Source organism: Falco biarmicus, chromosome 12 (genome assembly GCF_023638135.1).
Source record: "Falco biarmicus isolate bFalBia1 chromosome 12, bFalBia1.pri, whole genome shotgun sequence".
NCBI classification, from domain to species: Eukaryota; Metazoa; Chordata; class Aves; order Falconiformes; family Falconidae; genus Falco; species Falco biarmicus.
In genome coordinates, this window is record NC_079299.1 from 27426834 (window position 1) to 27447590 (window position 20757).

The window sequence follows — 20757 nt, forward strand, 5'->3', positions numbered from 1 at the left end:
TTGAGCTAAAAAGAATAGGGGCAAGAGATTTATTTAAGGAGCTTGTGGGAGGGGCATGCTCTATTTTTAAAGAAAAATAATCCATTTTGGAGGTTTATTGCACTTTGGATCTGGGTGGCTGCCAGAGGAAAAGGAATGCCCTCCTCAGATGGATGTATTGCAAACCCACCATTAGCCTTCATGTCTTCTGCAGCACCTGCCTGTCCTCACTGGGCTCTTCTGCTCCAGAACAGCCCCATCAGCAGTGGGATGCCTTTTGCCCTCTCCCACCACTCACAGCCAGACCCACAAATCCTTCTTTCCCAGTATGTCACCTCCTTGCCCTCAGCAACATCCCCTGGTTCCTGCAAACCAGAGGGCACTGCAGTCTCTGCAGTGAGTGACTGCTGCAAGTGTTGCTTCCAAGGTTGCAGTGGAGAGGCTGAGAAGGAGGATTCCTAGGTGTTAAGTTCAGGCAGGAATAAAACAGGGAGGGCATGCTGCAATATCCATTTTAATATTTGATGCAATGAAGCTCTTTGCCTCAGGGATTTGCTGTCAGCTGCTGCAGCATGTGTAGTCTGCTTCAGGATCCAGCGCTGGTGCCCTGCAGGAACCAGAGCTGAGCGCATGTGCCCAGGGTGTAGCAAGCGGTGGGTAAACAGAGGAGTCAGGTGGGTAAACAGAGGAGTCAGGTTCGGCAATCTCCTTCCCCTCAGGTGGAGGGAGCTATGCAGCTGTTAGGAGGCTTTGTGATCTGTCCTGCTTATTTTTTCACGACCCAGGTGAAGGAGGCACGATGACAAGCTGACAAATTATTTATTTTCTTCCCTTTTCCCTACATTCTCTGGTCTTCACCTTGAAACCAGGTTAAGTACTACAGGATAGCACAGTCACAAAAAAGACGAATTACTTCGTCAGGTTTCATTAGACGTTAAGGGTAATCACTGTCTGAAACTTCAGACAGGCGCTGGATGAACATGAACCATCATCAATGCTCAGCAGACAGATGGCAGCAGTCTCTGAAGCAAACTTAACTACAATCTGAATTTCAGGCAACCCAAAAATACAGGCCATGATTTAAAACTTTGTCCTGGCATATGGAAATAATTGTAGCTGTGGCTGAAACTGGCAAAGGTGGAAAATTAATTTTAGATTAATTCTGTATTTAAGAAAAAAGCACCAGCTTGTGAGGAAGGGCTCTGCATGCCTCTTTTTCTTCACTGCTGGAAAGCAGTGAAGTGCCTTGGGCTGAGTGAACTGAAGTATCGCTGGGTTCATTGGGGGAAAGAATTTAAAATCTGTCTCTTCTGAGGACTTGGCCTAAGAGCTTGGAACAGGTCAGTCTCTTTAATGAAACACAATAAAGATCCCTCTCCCTGTCAGACTAAGGTGAGAAAGAAAGGCCTGCATAATTTTTCTCAGTGGAGTTCACCTCACTTCTACTGAAGCAATGAAGTCTTCCTTATGAGCCCAGTGGTAGAAAATTTTAGCTCATAAGGCTAATGTCATAGTAGCTCATATTGACTACCTTGTCTAACTATAGATATTTCTTATTAATGAAAAATCAAAGTTTATTCATATTTAATAACCATTTGTTGAAAGCAGAGATTTCCCCTGCTTATGAATATCAAGTAATGTCCCCCTTTGGTCAAAGAAAGTTCTCTGCTTCTGAAATGTGGCACTTGCTATGCTGCATCGCAGTATGAGTTCACTCAGTCCAGTCACCTGTCTCCATAATAACCTGTGCCATCTTCTTCTGAGAAGCCTATAAAATTCCTTGAGATGGTAAGTACTAGACTAATCCATTATTCCTCAGTTAGAAGTTGATTAATTTCAGGAATGATCATCCACTAGGAAATTTCTCCCAGTTATTTTATGTGTCTGAGCCAGGTTAGTGACACAGTTGACATAGGAATCCTAGTTCTTTGGCAAGACTTGCTGCTTCAAACCTCCTCTGACTTAAAACAGGAACAAGAATTAAAAAATCTACCCCAAAGCTTAATGAGGCTGTTGTATTTCCAGGATATTTCAATAGGTCTTAAACTAAGCACTAATACAAGCTCACAAATAATACAGGCACAGCAGATGCTGTGTTTTATGGCACAGATACGGAGAACAGAATAGAAGCCACATATCTTCACCTCGTTGTGTCTCATTGCAACCATAAAATTCATATGAAAGCTCATTCCCAGAATTAATAAACATATTGAACTGCAGCGCTGGGAGCATTAGGTCAGGAGCAAATTAATGTCATTGAGCCAGTGAAGCTTGACTAGGTAAGGCATGTGCCACATTTGGGTTGCTGGGAAGGCTCCTTTGTTCCACTGCTGGTTAACACTTACCCTTGGTTAGCAGGTGTAGTAATGGTAAAATGTGAAGATGGCCTGTCAAACAGTCTTCCTCCTGAGTCGGCACATGAAATTGTTAAGAGACACTTTAGGGGTCCCTGCCCAAGAAGTTACCAAATCCAAAACAAAATCCAAAATTAGTGTTGTCACATACTCATTTAAGAGGAAAAGCAATGAGTCCTAATGTATACTTACTCCTTCCCCCTACCTTGCAGTAGAGGTTTGACCACTAGGATTTACTGCCTTAGCTCTTCTGGATGTAAAGACCATAACGATGGTATCAGTCACACACTAAAGGCCTGTGGACAAATTACCAGAAGTTCACGGCATGAGCAACTACTCACAGTCACCCAGGAATGAAAGTGGATACCTGTCCTCTGACCCTCAGTAGTTTTCCACTCCCAGGGTAAGGGCAACCTCTAAACACAAACAATTCAAAAGCTAGACAGAAGGAGATCACAAACTATGAGCCTTTCAGCTACCCCCAAAATCACCTCCCAGCAAGTGCCTTGGCAACCTTCCCTGACTGATACATAGCCCCAGACAGTTGCTGGCCCCATCCAGGGCCACTAAAGAATAGCAGGGCCTATCAGCTTGTTTTCTTTTAAGACAGCCCAAGGCCCACAGGCAGAAAAGGAACGGAGTGTGTAGCAAGCCCTGGGAAGGAGAACTGTGTTAAGCTTTTCCAGCTGTTGTGGTGGGTGATTTTGTCCCATGAGAACCTCAGACTTGAGCAGGTGCCCAGAAGGCACCATAAGGGATCAATTTCAAGTGTATGCTGTGATGCAAGTGAAGTACAGAACTCAGTAGGACACCACTATTAAAATATGATTTCTCCAGCTATTTGTTTTTTTAAAAAGATGCTTCTTTCTGAAGCATGGCATAGCATTTGCTATTCCAGACAATAAAAGTTTCAATGCCATACATTTGTGCTTAATGCTAGTTCCAGAAGAGACAAGAACCTGCATTAGAGGCTGCCAACCACAGCTTCCATATTATCCCAGACATCTGATGTATCATCTCCAGAAATGGCTCAGCCACGGGAAGCCCAGTCAGTCTTTATCTGCTTCATCTCATACAAAAAAGAGATACAAACATTTCCCACTTCCACTACATTTCTGTCGCCAAAGTTATGAGGCTAGAAAAGCTTTTTTGACATCTCCAAAGCACAAACAAAAAAACTTTGTCCCCTTCCCTTTCCAGTTCTGATTGTGTATCAGTATTTCTTGGCTCTGAAGTATATAATCAGTCTAAATGCGTTAGGGGATTTTGGACTAAACAACAGTACAAATGTCATTCATCAGTATAGACTCTGGCAGGAGTTGAACTAGACTCATGCCAGACACAGATAGACACAAGTAAGCAAAGAAACAGAAAAAAGTTTGCCATTTCATTAGAAATGGGCAATATACTGATTTTATAAGCTAATCACACAATGATCAAAAAGCTTACTAAGAAGATTAAAACTCTTCATTTCTTACATAAATGGAAGCTTTGCAGCAAATGAAAAATGTGCAAGTATTTATTTCTAAAAAATACTTTTATGCTTTTCAAAGCTTTGACAAAAATGATTTATTTTCTTTCCACTAGCAAATCAAAATCCATTTTCACTGCCTAGGGATCTGACTACCTTATCACGTGTTCTGTACCCGTACTTAGTTAACCAGCTACTAAAATAAATGCAATAGGTTATGTTATTTCTGGAGGGAAGTACTGTTCTCTTTGGTATTGAAACAGGTAGAAAATGGGTAACCTCTTATTTAAAATACTGAATTTCCCCCAATATTTCACATTCTGAGCTTTCAGATTTTACGACTAAATAGTTTAAGCAGTACTGGAGACATTTATACAGAGCAAGGTGGTTGAATTCTGAAATAAATTAATTTCAACAGCATTGATTAAACAATATTTCTATATTCTTTGATGATCTGATTTATTAAGCAAACAATTTATCTCTCAGTAACCTATAGTTAACACCCACACCAGGATATCATCACGACACAACAACAGCATAGATGAATAAACTTTACTGGCAGTTTACTCAAAAATCTAATTAATCACAAACAATAATAATTGTATCTACTAGAACAAATATTTACACTTTTACATACCCAAAACTGGTAATATTGGTTTTCATAGTGACAGCAAATAGTTGCAATTCTTTTCTTCAGTTTCTCTTTTTAATTGAGTACTAGAGAACCTCATCCTTTAACAACTTCCTTAGTTCGTTAACTTCTATAAAGTTAATTCTTCACGTGGTTTTACAATGTGCTTCCCATAAAAATGGTACTTGTCCTTTGCTTTTTTATGAGTTCTAGACAGAAAACTTCAAGAAAAGTCAGAGATATTTGCAGTAATGGCCAACTAAGCTGTCATCTGACCTAGAAATGGAACTTCGTGAATCGCAAGCACAAGTGAATGGCTTAATTTCCTATGACATCTGCAGTTACATCTGGACATTTCCCTTCGGTCCACCTGTATCTGGCCGTCCTGCAGTGTGTATAATTTGCTCAGAGAATGCCAGATTGCTTCTGACCCTTACAAGTCCACATGCATACGTCTTCTCTGCCTTTGAAGAGAGGTCCTGGCAGTTCTGTTAGAAATTTTAAATAGTGGATCACATGTCTCTGTCTCAGCTCAAAGTAATACACTCCAGGTTTGAGATGGACACGTTTTTGATCTCATGTGTCTTGTTTGCTACATGCCATCTCAGAGCGACCATTCGGCCATGAGTTTGGGAAAATGAGACTGTCACCCAGGCAATAAAAACATTTTACACCTCACTGGTTCAAAGCCAGTTTTGTGGCTCTTCCCCATGTTACAACATATGGCAGCACAGAAAAGGATTTTCTAAAATTCAGATTGAATGTTCTTGTTCCAGCATTCCCAGCAACTTGCCTAGAATTTTTCATGTAACTGTATCATACTGTATTAGCCTTCCTGCAATTGCTATTTATTCCTCTATTTTACTCATGGCAGACCTGAACAAGCTGTTTCCTTCCTTTAGGAGGCCTTTTAACAATTGCAAAGCATCTATGAGAAACATTATAATCCAGACAAGCTAAATCGCTGTCCTAGATATTTTTCTTTGCTCAGTGTGATTCTCTGCAGGCTGCATCTCTTGCGACTGTTGCTAGTGACAGTTGCTATTTCTTCAGAGGTGAACATGATAGCCTAGCTGAAGAAATGTGACCAACATATATCCAGCTGCAATTCAGCATTTTTAATAGCATCCTCCTGGTGCCTCAAAACAGTATTATTTCACATGACTCTGTTAAGACTCCTATCAAAAATCTAGTGAACAAAATTACTGGAATAATGCTTGCCAAACCATCCATTTTTGAAATGTTTATTTAAGAATAATCATGGACAGCGAATTCTGGATTTGAAACACAAGCCTTTCACTCTTCCCACATCTGTAGCCCTTGCACACTCAGTAAGGGAGCAGAAAGCCCTCAGTACAAAATGGAAGGAATGCAGCACAGGTGGAGCTTTGAATGTGTGCAATGAGCAGTCTGAAGATCATTATTTTCTGAGAAAAGATTCGACAAATCATTTCAGATGAAGAGGAAGTCAAGAAAAATCAAACTTTGTGGTGAGCATTCTGAAAACAGAAAAAATATGGGGATTTCACTATATGATTGATTTGCTGTGAACTGTTCTTTCTTCTTCTACTCAATCACCTGGAGGGTATCTCAGCCAAGTGATTGCTGAGGTGCCGATGAGCCATTTTTCTCAGTCTTGCCCTGCTTTGGACTTGAGCTGATTCAGATGAGTCAGTGCTGCTCTGCCATGCTGGACACAGGATCTGACCAAGTTCTCCTTTAGATATATGATGATTCATAGCAAAATTCCTATTATGCTCAACTGATTAAGGGTTTTATAGAATAGGCTATGTTCCTGCCTTGTATAAACCACTATATGCTTGTATTTATGTAACTTTCTACCTAGTTTCTCAGTCAATGAATTAAATTGTTAACTCTGAGACTTAGGCAGGGGCTATGTTGTTAGTTCTTTGTAGCGTGCAGAAGACCACAAGTGCAGCCCCTGTTTCCTTAGGGCACATGAGGAATGGTGTTCAATGCTTCCTGAGCCTCCATCCTATACTGTGCACTCCAGTTGCAAGCTGCACTTCCCTTGGAAAGGAGAGGCAGCTCCACAGCTTGTCTTTTGTGTAATGCAGCTATGCATTATTAAGTGTTTGCACTTAAGGCATTTGCTTTTTGAATAGGTTCCTTTGTTACTGTGTCCAGAGAGTTAAAAAGTGCTTAATTACTGCCAAAAAGACCTGTCTCTTCCTCTTAAAGTGTATTTTTAAGTCACTTGTTGTTAGGATCTCCACAAGCTGCCACTCGGGCTTGCTCTTCTGATTGCAGTGGTGCCGTACTGACTTACCCCAGCTAAGCATCTGGGACTAAATACTCAGTTGAACTGGGAAGCATTCTGCCACTGAAACAACTTCCTTTTCTTGTAGCTATTGGTCTGATTATTTCAACACTGTAGGTTGTCTTGTTACTGGCATGATATGTCAGCTGAAGAAGGGCTGTCTCTGGCTGGTAGGACCTACCCATGGCATGTTCTTAGCCATCCTGTTGCTACAAGTCTACACAAGTGTTTTTGGCACATACCTATAGCTCTTTATGCATCAGGACACCCCTAGTCCAAGTGCTGGTCTAAAAGACTTTTCAAAACTGTTCTTACTCAGTTTTTTGAAATGTCCCATTTTTGCTGAAGACTTGACATTTGAACATTTTTCTATAATCCTTCCTCATTTTTTCCTTGCCCTATTCATAATTAGCAAAAAAAGAGTTTTTACTTTCTCTTTACCCACTGGAAGTGGAGATGAGATAGGAAGAAACATTCTTCCTACCCAAGTGAAACATAACTGAAATGTTTTGAGAAATATCTGTATTAAAGAATTGCTTTCTTAATGTAATAACTGTCATTTTTCAGCAACAACACCCTTAAACCTGGAATTTTTCTGACAAAGCTCCCTGTTGCTCCAGAAGCTGACCCAGTTAGCGCTGTCTCAGCTCAACAGCCTGCGGTGGGTTGACCCTGGCTGAATGCCAGGTGCCCACCAAAGCTGCTCTGTCACTTTCCTCCTTAAATGGACAGGAGAGAGAAAATACAACAAAAGCCTTGTGGGTCGAGGTAAGGACAGGGAGAGATCACTCACCAATTACTGTCGTGGGCAAAACAGACTCGACTTGGGGAAATTAGTTTAATTTATTACCAATAAAATCAGAGTAGAGTAATGAGAAATAAACCCCTAAATCTTACATCATCTTCCCCCAACCCCTCCCTTCTTTCCAGGCTCGACTTTACTTCTGATTTTCTCTGCCTCCTCTCCCTGAGATGCACAGGGAGACAGGGAATGGGGCTGAGGTCAGCTGTGCTGTCACACATGTTGCCTCTGCCGCTCCTTCCTCCTCAGGGGGAGTGGTCCTCACACTGTCCCCCTGCTCCAGCATGGGGTCCCTCCCACGGGGCAGAGTCCCCCACAACTTCTCCAACATGAGTCCTTCCCATGGGCTGCAGCTCTTCACAAACTGCTCCCCGTGGGTCCCTCCCACGGAGTGCAGATCCACAGGCACAACCGGCTCCAGCCTGGGTCCCCTGCAGGGTCCCCGCAGGCGGGGTCCCCAGCCCTGTCCCAGCTCGGGCCCCTCTCTCCATGGGGCCACAGGCCCTGCCCAGAGCTGCTCCAGCACAGGCTGACCATGGGTCACAGCCTCCTTTGGGCACCCCCTGCCCTGGTGTGGAGCCCTCCCTGGGCTGCAGGTAGGGTTCTGCTCCTCTGTGGGCTCCATGGGCTGGGGGCACAGCCTGCCTTGCCATGGGCTTCACCATGGGCTGCTGGGGAACCTCTGCTCTGGCACCTGGAGCTCCTCTTCCCACTCATTTTTGAAGGCCCTTGGCATCTGCAGAGTTGTTCCTCTCACATAGTCTCACTTCTCTCTCTGGCTGCAGTTACACAGGGTTTTTTTCCCCCCTTCTTAAGTACATTATCCCAGAGGTGCTGCCACCATCACTGATGGGCTTGGCCTTGACCAGCAGCAGGTCTGTCTTCGAGTCAGTGGGCATTGGCTCCATTAGACACAGGGGAAGCTTCTAGCATCTTCTCACAGAAGTCACCCCTGTAGGCCCCCTGCCACCGAAACCTTGCCACACAAACCCAATACACAGCCACATTTATTTGACTGCTCTGGCAAGCTCCCCTGCTCTGGCAGCTGTGAGCCAGCCCAGGAGGCAAAGCTCTATGGTATTTAATTGTAGCTTGTGCTGCTGGACATCTTGTCCTGAGCAAAGCAGTAAACTATGAGACATGATCTTAAAAATGACTGTGTTTTTTTTCCCTCTCTCTCCCTCGCTCTGGCCCATAAAACCATTCATCTGAGCAACTGCTTATAAGCACAAGCGCAGTGTTCACAAATCCCACCTCGCAGTGGGATCTCATCACTTCTGGTGATACCCTTTTTATAGTCTACCACTTTCATTCTCTCTCATGTCTTCAGCTGTAAGGCAATAATTTAACCCCCTATCTGGCACTATTAATTTGCACTGATAACTTCATGTCTCTTCTAAAATAGGCTTCTATTTCTGACACGCTTGAAAAAAGTGAGTGCCTTTTTTCAGTTTTCCAGCTAAAAGAAAAAAGTCTGAGCTCTACCTTGTGGTATCACAAACACTAGTTTGCTTTTATTTTCAACATAAGTGCTGCAGAGCAAGTGCGTGTCTCAAATACCACAGTGAGCAGATAGCAGCCATTAACATTTTGCTCAGCTTAAACACTAACTACAAGGAAAAAGTTCTCACAAATACTGCCAGCCTGGTGTCTTGGTGTCTGTATATGCATCTATAAGACTTCACTGTGACAAAACTCGGGCTAGTTCTTAATTCTCCCCTTTTCTAGCATGGGCTACTTCATAATTTCCCTCTTTTCTCTTAACTTGCTGCAATCCTTAAGGGTAGCATAGCTTGAATACATGAAGAACATGTATTGCCTGCATAAACAATGTTGTGATATGTCTATGCTGCTCCTAGATGTCATGCCAAGTTGTAGGCCTGCATGTGAATGTCACCCCTCTGCTTCACTCCCTAGGGTCTGCTCTTCCTCTGTCTGGCAGCAGGGCAGAGGAGACACAGGAGGAAGAGGAGAACATCCCCTCTCCATTTTTGCCCGCAGCTGGCAGTGCAGAGATCTTGAGTCAAGAATCAGACTTGGGGTAATAAGCAGCTAAGGTGGCTTTGCTTTGTCATTGGCCTGGCTTTTTTGCTAAGAGATCTGCTGCCAGAAAGATTGGCACTTGAGGAGAGTAGCCAGCAGAAAAGTTTAAGGTGAAGTCAAACACTGGAGTGTGAGCTTGGGTCGTGCTGCCTGCTGGTCAGGACTTTTCTTTCTCAGTCTGAAGCAGTGGATTACAAAGCTGTCCTTTAGGGTTTGTGCCCATCAACTGCTATAGGTTTTCTTCTCTTAGTGAAAGAGGTAGAAGTTTCTGCCCTCATGAGATTAGGAGTAAGGGTGTGCCTCTGCACACCCTCTGCATTTTAAACTGCAAAGATTGAACAGAGGGTCGTGTTTGCTAAAGGGATGCAGACTGGACACCAGGACTGAGAAAATTTTATAACCTAACACTTCAGGGCACCTTTTAAGATGCTTTTACCAAACACTCGAGTATTGAAGTTTACTTTTAAAGTCTAGGTAATTGTCACTGGTGTACTGATAGGGAAAGACCAGCAACAAGGAGAATTAATCAAAAAGTCCATCCCGTCCTTTCTGCTATTTCAATTCACCTGGTTTTTGTCTTTTTTTGTGTTTGGGATTTGTTTGTTTTGGCTTTGTTTTTTCATTCTCCTAGTTATTGTCTCCTCTTTTTTATTCTCTGGTCCACTTCTTCAGACTTACTGGTACAGTGGATCACTGTTTGGTTAAGATACAAGTAACTCTTCTAAGCCCAGGATGTGGCCTACCGTGTTCGACAATAGTAGAAAGCCCGGTTAAATTTTGAAGGCTCTCTGACTTCTCTACTATGGAAAGTAGATTGTTTTGAGAAACAGATTCTAGATGCAGGCATGAAAGGAAGAGCTCTTTGTCTGGAGACCAGCTCAGTGTACAACACATTTCTTGGAAATGTCACCACAAAAACAGGCTAGACCGCAAAAAGAAAGTAAAGAAATTGAAATCCGTAAACAGCTCTGGAGTCTCACATTCTGTGTTTAAAAGTCTAATCTCCAGCACCAAAGAGTATGTCCTGGTCATTGGATCAGTGTCTTATCTCTTCACCTGCCAGGCTGCAGAATGTTTTAAAAGCTTTGTGACTAACCTCCTAAGTGCAAGGAAATTCTTTCTGGGGACAAGGAAAGAACAGAAATATAAGGGGGTCCTGACTGGGAAAGAATAGAGCTTTCAAGAATATGAATGTTGAAGAGGAAAGCAAGTGTTACTCCATGAAGAAATAGGAGTAACAATGGGAAAATCCACAGTAGGGCAGCAGCAGAGCTGTTCATCAATCTAAATAGCAGTTTAATAGCTTTGCAGATAAATGGTTGCATCCTCAATAAAAAAATTTATTGGATTTCACTGTTCAATTAAAAAACATATATTGTCGCATTCTCCACCATGGGCGATATTTGAAATCAAGATTGGATAATTGTACTGCTGGAGAAGCAGTTAATACAGAGAAGCCCTGTAGCCTGTGGGATGTTCTGTTTTATAGGGGGTTCAGCTCACTCATGGGTAACCTCTTCTGGCCTTATACTTAATGAACCAGTCAAAGAAGATGGAAATACTGGGGTCCTTGTAGCTGAGGGTGCTTATGTAGCCAGGACCTAAGAGTAAACACTTCATCACCACCTGCACTGTGTTCCCGTGTTCCTACTCTCTTGTAGGAGTTTGTCCCTTTGTGTTCTGGGTGGCTCATTGCATCTGTCCATACCAGCATACTGAGACCCCTGCCTTTGAAAGGAGTCTTTCCTTGCACCTCCCTCGCTTGGCAGGGTGCTTTCCCTCAGAGCATTTGTGGAATATTAGGAGAACGGAAAGCTGAGGTTGGGTAAGGTGAGGTGGGCCTAGGAAGAGACCCTAGACTCCAAGAAACAAAAAGACAGCATAGTTACTGAGGCCTCCAGAGGACAAGAGGTGCTGCTAGGCTCTTCTGTCACATGGTAACATCTATCATCCTGTTCAATACTGCAACATTAAGTGCCCCGGGCACTAATCCGGGAGTTGGGGTACTACAGCAGCCTAACACCTTTTTTGTGATGTCTGCAGCTCTCTTGCATTCTTATTTGTCAACCTGTTGGAAATGCACACCAGCTCTTGTTTACCAGGGTTAGAAAATAATCTTCAGAGCCTAAGAGTTGCTTCAGGAGCAGCTATTTTGTACTATTTAGAACAATTAATTAAGAAAAAGGGAACTAGGCAATGCACAGATTTTAAAATGCCCTGCTAATGTTAAAAATTTGAGGCCTGCAGATGGTCCTACTCTTGTGTAACACAAGTGGTCTAGGACATTTTCAATTATACTTAGTGCATTCCTGGCGCCTTGAGGGTTTTTTCTGCTGTCTCTTTCTTGATGTGCTCATCTCTAAAATGAACTGAACTGACAAGCCTTCACCACACCAGAGCCATCCAGGCCTTTTTTCTCTCCTCTCTTTTTTTTTAAATAAGAAAAACCTCTTAGGAAAATCAGACTTTAAGAGACTTGCCATCTTATCTAGTCTCTTGTGACCACCAACAGCTATGTCATATAATGCCCTTCATGAATTCAGGCAGCACCATTTTGAAACCTTTTGCTGCTGTTGGCCTTCCTGTCTCTTGCTCCTCTCTATGAAAAAGACATATATTTTCAGGAATTGCAAAAACAGGTACCATATCCTAAGAACATGTTTTTAATGGCAAAATCCCATAGGAAATCCTTCAAAAGGCTAGGCAACAAATACACATTTCCATACAGCTGAGCAAATAAAAGAAATGCTCCTCTGGGGAGAACAGCTGTTAGAAGTCAGTGGTGAATTTCAATTTAATTGGGTTCACATACCTTAGATTGTTTCTTCAGGGCTTTTCACATACTTAAGTGTCACTTAGGTGAATACTCTCTGGAAAAGCAAATGTTTGGCTGAAATACTCAAATAGTCACAAAACGTATCCTGGCTGTATATTCAGCTGTCACGTTACCAGTTTGGAACCAGTGCTGTCGAAGAGAGAGGGCTCAGTCCCACTCTCCCGTTGCAGCTTAATGCAGCCTTGGCAAAATGCATGGCTCTGGCAAACTCATTGTCTTGTGTTATACCAGGCCATGAGAGCACGATCAAATGCGTGAATGTTTCATCTGCCTTCTGGTCTGAAATCTCTTTCTTCTTTTGCTATCATGAATGTAATACTAATAATCTGGGTTTATATGGCACCTTCCAGCCAAGCCTTTTACAAACCTGAAGGGGTTTGTAAACATGTGTAACAGCCCCTTGAATGCTAAGCAAATGATAATCACCTATGTTGGGAGGATGTTGCATTTTACAGGTACCAGTTTTTAGGTCAGCATCCCCAGGCAGTGGAGACTGCTATGCCCTAATAAACATACAAATACCTTTCCAAAGATACACGTACTGGTCCTAAGATGAAGCTGAGGAATGCAAGCCAAAAGTTGTTTTAATCTCAAGTCTTTCTTCTGTGGATGGAGGTAATTGAGACACTTGACAGAGGTTACATTAATTTAGTATCTGATACTTGCACCTGACTCCAGATATTCTGGATGCAGCCCCTGTGATTTAATCACTAAACCACAGTATCTGAAGCTAAAGTGACTGTTACTGAATGTCTCTAGTCCAATAAATTGCAATAGCTTTCTTACTGTTTTCTGCGAGAACAAATTATTCCTAAGAGATGTCTGTGCCTAATAAATAGAGAACAGAAATTTCTCTCCTAACAATGTCAGTCACCTACGGGGTCAGTGCTGTTCAGCACAGGCAGCCCTGAGCTCAGAGAGGTGTGTGTCCATGTCCATACCACGTGGTGCAGAGGCGTACCAGGCAGGAGCAGTGCTGCACTGAATCAAACAGCAGTTCCCTGATGGCTGCAGAAAGGTAAGCTTGTCTAAATCCTTTTGAGGTGTCTAAGGATGTGAATGAGGACCAGACTGAACCAAAAAATACTAACGTAGAAGGGAAAAAGAAAACTTTAATTTGCATCTAAAGCATTGGTGAAGCTAATTTTAGTACCTTTTCTTTTAAAAGATGCTTAAATATGCATGGAAGACTTCTGTTCCTGTTTAAGAAAAAAATCAGTGAATGGTAACAGTATTTTGACAGATCAGCTTTTCTGAAGAAGTATACTTTTGTTTCATGACATTTTTTAGAGTAGCTGGAGGAAATATATTTACCTCTGTAGGGCGGATCAATGAACTGGCATCTGCACAGTTCCACTGTGAGCTATAATTTCCAGGAGAGGGGAAGGAACCAAAGGAGCAGTTGGCACATCTTCCAAATAACTGGTTTATACAAAAGGAAAAATATATTACTTCTTCTGGTACAACTGTATTGCAACCCAGAAACAGAATTCTTCTCCTTCAGGTGGAGAGTAATTACAGCAAATAAATACATCATGACAAACACGATAGCTGTGATGTGATTGGAGCCTTTAGTTTTCAACCCACGCCACACTAGCCTTCCAGTCTCTTTGACAGGCTAGTGACTGTGAAAGCCTTTGGAGATTTGCTGCCTGGGATTTTTAGTAAGGGTATGCTACTGAGAAAATGTGAGAGATGGAAGTGATCTATGTTAAATCACAAACGTGCCCTACCAAGCACTCTGCAATGCCTTTGTATGTGCAGCTCCCTGTTAATTGCTAGGTTTTGAGTAAGAAATAACAAATCTTGCATTCATTTCAAAAATCACCTACATGAAGCATCCTTTTGTAATGTCTAGGATGTACATTTTAGTTGTTAACACTGACACAAGCTATGATAACTATCATTTTGCTCATGGATTCTACCAGTAAACCCTGGCATAATAACTGTGTCATATTAAAAGCACAAGGAAAACCATAATTATAATAAAAATGTATACGAACTGTTCCCCTCTTTTTGTTTTAGAAATGTGTACAGTGACACTTGACTTCATTCTTTCCTACTTCTAATCTACCGATAATATGTCTTAGTAGTCAAACATTAAAAATACTGCCTTAAAGAACATGATGGAAGAAGCATAATTTTCCTGTGCATTTATTGGAATGCAGGAAAACTTCCCAAGACTTTCCAATTTGGAAGAAAAATGAATGGCTACTGCCAGGAAGCGCAGTCTTTTAAATCGAACTGCACCTGGAACTGCAGGCTTGGTTTTGTTCCACATCCAGTGATACAGTTCTGACTTTTTCTGCACACTAATGGCCTCTAGGAAAAATTCAGCTGTGTCCTGGGTTTTACACCATGTAAAAAGTTCTGCTGGTGTTATGTACCAGCAGAGTGCAGCAGAACCCAACCTGAAATACAGCCATAACATGCAGTATTCCTCCTCTGCTGCTTCATCATTGCTTACTGTCACCATTTCTGAGGCAGACTAACTACGTGAACCTTGTCTGTGGGAATCTGTGACAATGAAACCGGGCTGGTAGAAAGTAGGGTTTGGGGGGATGGCATTTCCAGTTACTTCTGTTTACAGAAAAACCTGCTCCTTCAGCAAGTATACCCATTTCTGTTTTAAAACTTGAACGATGAGCCCCAGCTTTGGAGCTTATCAGCCTGTAGTATAGCACAGCGCTCAGCTACGCTAATTCACACCAATCGACAATGTGGGCCAATAATAAGTTAAATCCCATTTTAAAAGTGAAATAGAACATTGTTAGCTATAAAAAAAAAAAAATAATAAAAAAACATTTTCCCTTTTAAATAGCCAGACAGAACACAGGTTGGCCAGTATTAACTTCCAGCTTTCAAAGGCCAGGAATGGCCATGATTAATTACTTAATATTTCCTTCTACTTCTCCCTGTGCTTGTATTAGAACTCAGCTTTCTCCAGCAGGTAAGATAAGATACCATATCTCATCTTATTAAAAAGAGAAGAAAAGAAAAAGGTTATAATGCAATGATTGAATTATCTTTAGAATTACAGCATGTCAGTATATTTCAAGAGGATATGTACATAGCACTTATTTCCCTTTGAAAAACCTAAACTGCCAAAAGTTCTCTTTGTTACAAGCCCCATAAAATCATGTGCAGGGTTTTCTCTTGGACTGCAGGGCTGATCAATATGCACCCATTGCTGGGAATAAAAAGCTTTCCATACCCTGCATTCACCTGTAGCAGCACACGGCCTGACTGGTGAGCTTATTCAGAGCCTCATGCAAAGCCTGCCTCACCAGTGGAAGTATTTTCCCTGATTTCAACTGACTTTGGATTAGACTTCTTGGAAAAATCAAAATCAGGAATCTGCTCATCATCCTTTACAGCAGGGTCCTAATGCTTTGCCCAAGTTTGTGTTTCTTTCACCACAGTGCTCTTTAGCGGTAGTCAAAAAAAGGATTGTAGGTGATGGTAGATGAGGTAAGTGATGAGGAAATAACAAATGAACACAATGAAAGATGTAAAGGCAAAGCTAAATTTCCTTTGGAAAAAACAGGCCAAGTGGTTCAAACACTCCCTCCAGGCCATTCAGATCCACTTTTGAGTGTCACAACATCAGCCACAGGGCCATCATAAAGCAGGAAAAATAAATGGAGCCTATGAAGTTGACTTTCTTTATGCTTGGTGGAAAGTCCTAGAAAATTTAGTGGGATATGGGGCAGCATATTGAAAACTAGGATCTGATGAGAGGAAGATTTTGCTGGTGGATATGTGTATCTAAGTATTTCTGGAGGGAGTAACAATAGGGTGATAGACAAGAACTAGGAGTATAACTTGTGCATTTTGGAGAAATGCTTGTTGCAATATAATGCAGCAAGCTAAATCTGCAAGGTCAATAGGGAAGAAAGCCAGAGTTTATTGAAGCTAAGGGCAAAGATATCATTTAAGGTTCAAAAATAATAAGGTAAAAAGAAACTATTTTTGATAACTGCTGGCCTTGGCAAACTATATCGAGCACTCCCAGAAGTAGATATGTAAGCCCTGGTGCCCGCTCCAAAGTCCAGCTTCCTAGAGGTAATTGTGATCTGCCTGAGATCTGCATTCTGCTGCAGCTTTCAAGCAACGCATTATTCTTCTCTCTGTTAGATGCTCTAAAATGCTTGAACAAGTCTATTGTTACAGCTTGCCTGGCACTCACCCAGCCCAAAGGTGACTGCATCGGTAATGGTGGATGAAACTTCATAGATAGAAAAATGCACTCTTTCCAACGAAGGCTGCAAAGTCAGTCTATATTTTTTGTGGTTTTACCTAGCTTATAACCCTAGAAATCTCTGAAATTTGTGTGTGTGTATAAATATGTACAGATGAAAGTACTGTGCTTATATTATAAAGAGTTGTGACACAGATTTAGGAAAAAATACAAGAAAAGGAGTAGTTGTGTGACAGCAAGCCGAGGCAAAGGTAAATCAGTTTCTTTTCCTAGGCTTCCCTACATTCCTGAAAGAAACCATTAACAAAGTGAGTGCTACACTGTGCCACATAGTTTCAATTTTTCCCCAAGGGTTGCTACATATGCAGAAGCTATAGCCTTGTGACACAGAGACATAAAAGTTTCTGAAATTGTTCATACTGACAAGAAAGTATGTTGTTTCATTACCTTGCTCAGTTAAAACAGTGCAAGCATTAGGTAGAGACCGTGCTTTATTTACCTTAGCACTTCAGTCTTGCTGTTTGTTGCCATACCTAAAGCATACAGAGACAAATGAAAAGCTTTCCGTTGACCTGAAAAGCAGCTCCCACCTCCAGTGCAATAAATCTGCAGATTGGAGCTGCGTCTCATTAGATGTATTTTGATGGTTCGGTACTGGCTGGATTCTGCAGTTCTTTCTTTCATTGCCCCCGTGAGTTCAGTGGTCACAGAGCCTGGTCCTGAATGCTCCTGGAAATGCCACGCTAATTTTGTAGTCCGTGGTAGAAAGAAAGTTAAACTATTTATTTGGGGGTTGCTATTTAGCTGCATGTTGTTTCATAACATGCTGAGTTTCTGCAACTCCTCCTGACTTCAGAGGCAGCCTCAAGCTCTTGCTTTTGCAAATCAGGCCTATTTGCACCTTTGGTTTTGTCACCTCTGTTGTCTTTCTGGCGCTGCTCCTAGGTATCAAACTCTTCAGTGGTCACCTCCTGGCTGACCCCTTCTGCACTATGCAGTAGCAATGGAAAACCACTGCTGCTTTTTCCTAGATTCCTGGCATCTTCGCTCATGATGCAGGGACATGCAGGGAGATGGGGACCTAGGGAAGAGTCGCTTCCCCAGCTATACCCACCCCGGGCACTCATCTCCCAGATGGCCCCATCCCTTCCCTTGCCACCCTCAGGGATGGCTGCGCCATGCCGTCCTCATGTTGCCACGGTTGATGGGAGAGCTGCTCCATGACCAGAGCTAGGACAGGGTGGGGGGTATGGGACAAGCATGTCCTTGCGGATGCTGCAGCCAGGACTGGCAGCAGCCAGGTATGGGTTGTGGGGCTGCTCTGCCACCCCCGGGCTGCACTGCAGACCAGCCCCCCTTCCCCCCCCCCCCCCCTTCCCCCCCCCTTTCAGCTGGGAATGAAACCAGCAGCAATTATTCAAACACGTAAATCTGGCAGATCCCGAGGCCCTGGTTTGACGCAGCTACGCAGCACAGTGTCTGGACGCACAGCCTGACCCCCCCTTCTCCCCTTGTTTATTTGCCCCGCAGAAAGCAGCGAAGTTCCTAACTTCTCCAGCAATGAGCCGCAGTGAGGGGGCTGGGGACACTGGGGTGCTGGGGAGCAGAAAGGACGGCTGGGGGGAGGACTGCCAGACCAGAGGAGCCGGGGCCCGCAGCGCGGTGCGGCTGGTGCCTGGCCGTGATGGGGCAGCACGTTACATAAGGCGGCGGGCTCTGCACCGCTCTGCAGCGCGGCCGCGGAGGGCGGGGGGGACGGACGGGACAGGGCCCAGCCCCCCCACCCCCCCGCGGCTTGGCAAGCCCCCAGCCCCCGGGCTCGCAGAGGCACCAGAGCCCGCGGCAAGTGCCGTGCGGAGGGGTGGGCGCCGAGGGCCCGGAGCGCGGAGATTCCACAGGCGGGGGAAGCCCCGGGGGGCTGCTGCTGACCCCCGCGGGCAGTGCCCGGCCCCGGAGGGACCCTGCCGGCTGGCTGTTATGTAACCCCCCGTTTCCCATACAGAAATACCTCTCCACCTGAGAAAGGGCAGGGAGAGAGGCCGATGTGCTGAACGCCGATGAATTTCAGGAACTCAAGCTATTTGCCTTTCTTTCTTTTTTCTCTCCTTTTTTTTTTTTTTTTTTTTAAATTTCTTTTTTTTAAATTTCTCCCTCTTCGCACTCTGAGCTGCCGGGGGACCGCGTACAACCCCAACTGTTTCTGCCTGAGGTCCTATCCCGGAACGAGTGAGCACCGCCGCTTTCCCATCGGGGACGGCGCTCCCCGTGTGCCATGGCCGGGTCTCGCCGGGGAGGGCAGCCCGGGGGGAGGCGCGGAGCCGCAGGGCGCTGCAGCACGCCCGCCTCCGCGGCGCGGCCAGCCTTGCGCGCTGCCGGCGGGGGGGCGCCGCGCCAGCCTCCGCGGCCGGTCAGGGGCCACCGCGGCCGGCGCTCTCCGCGGTGCCGACCCGCGGGGCGGAGGGGCCCGGTCGCTGTCCGCGGTGCTGACCCCCGCCTCCTTCCCGCCTCTGTCCGCGGTGCTGAAGCGCCGCCGCAGCCCGGCGCGGTGCGACGCGGGAAGGGCGCTGCAGTGCCCCGGGCGGCATCAGCCCAGTCCGGCCGAGCCGGGCAGCGCGGTCGCGGGCCCTCCTTCCCGCTCCGGGGGGAATGGCGCTGGTTCCCCTTCTCCTCCGACCTCCCGCGGGCTTCCCTTCTCCTCCGGCCTCCTGCCACCCGCAAGCTAGCCTGGCACGGCGGAGAGGCAGAGCCCGACTCCCTCCCCTGACTCCAGCCGGCGACGAGGCTGGCGGAGAAATTACACCCCTTTTCCCTGTCTTCCTCCATCCCCGTAGCAGCCCAGAGGCTGGAGACAAAAAGCCGAACAGGTCCCTCTTTAAATATATCCTTTTTTTGATTTCATTTTCGTAAATACCGTCCCCTCCCCCCTGCGCAGCCGGTGCCCTCGGTGGTGTCCCACCCTTACCTCTGCTTATGGAGCGCTACGCCGGGCCGCGGCTGCGGGGTCGGTGGGTCGGTGCCGCAGATGGGAGGCAAGGACAGCCGCTGCTGACCTCCCCGGGTCTCCTTCTTCAATGGATCGGGAGCCGTGCCCTCATCAAAGATGGCCGTCCGCTCCTACGTCAGCAGCTTTTAATAGCCCTCCCCGGCGGGAGGAGGGGGGGGGGGGGGGGGAGGCGGGAGCGGGAGGGGGGCAGAGCGGGCCGGGCGGGCTTGAGTCATCACCGCCGCCGCTGCACCGCTCCGCGCATCGCGCACCGCCGGCGAGGCGGCCCCACCGCCTCTCCGCAACCGCCCCTCTGCAGCCTCCCTGGGCGCGGAGCGGAGCGGTGCGGTGCGGAGCGCAGCACCCGCGGGCCGGGGCCGGGGCCGGGGCTGGGGGCTGAGCACGGCTGCTGGCGAACAGCCTGGGGAGGGGGGAAGGGGGCCTCCTGCAGCAGTGATTTCCTCCGCCAAAGGGGTGGTCCGAAGAGGGTATCCCTCTGAAGTCCCCGGTACTCCATATATGGCCAACCTACGTGGGCTTCTATTTTTATGTGTGAATTCTTCCTTCTCTCCTTCTTTTTATTTCTCAAAACATGCTGCCAGGGGTCTGGGTGTGTTGATCTGATTATTCCCCCTCTCCTCCCTCCCCTAAGTAAGAGCAGCCAAACACGAGCAAATCCACGGTTAAGGACATGTGTTGTAACTGATCATTTGAGGGACGGGTTCAAAAATGAGAGAGAGAAATTAAAAACAAACAAAAGCCTGGGCACGTACATGCATACACACAGCAGAGTGAGCACATCCCACTGCTGCCGAGGAAGAAAACGGTAACTCTGTTCCAGGAAAGAGCCTGGCTTATTTATAACGGATTAATTAAAATATTCATTCAGAGCGTACCTAATTTAGAGCAAATGGAGCTGTCTCCACTGTGATTTCTAATGGGGAGGAAATCCTTTCATTTCATACAAAATGTTGTATTTTTGTAAAATTTATCTCTTAATGGGAATTTTAATGAAGGATGGGGATTGCATCTGAAGTGCGACGCTCTTTCATAACCTCAGTCATCCCTTCCTTTTCATTCCACAAGCCTTCATGTGTTCATTTATGGAACCATCCAGACCTACAGACAAGTAGCAATGCCTCCCTCTTCGCTGTCTGAGCCTCTCCTGTGAGCAAT

General features: G+C 45.2%; 1 protein-coding gene across 2 annotated transcripts in view; it reads right to left on the reverse strand.

Annotated features, from left to right (window-relative positions):
• SNAP25 (synaptosome associated protein 25) overlaps window positions 1–19713 on the reverse strand; it is a 66267-nt gene extending 46554 nt beyond the window's left edge. Inside the window, exon 1 of one of the 2 annotated variants that reach the window (XM_056357554.1) lies at window positions 19561–19713. The gene's annotated coding sequence lies outside the window, so the exon portion shown is untranslated. The remainder of the gene's footprint in view (window positions 1–19560) is intronic. The other variant, XM_056357553.1, reaches the window with a different exon arrangement.
• Between the last annotated feature and the right edge of the window lie 1044 nt (window positions 19714–20757).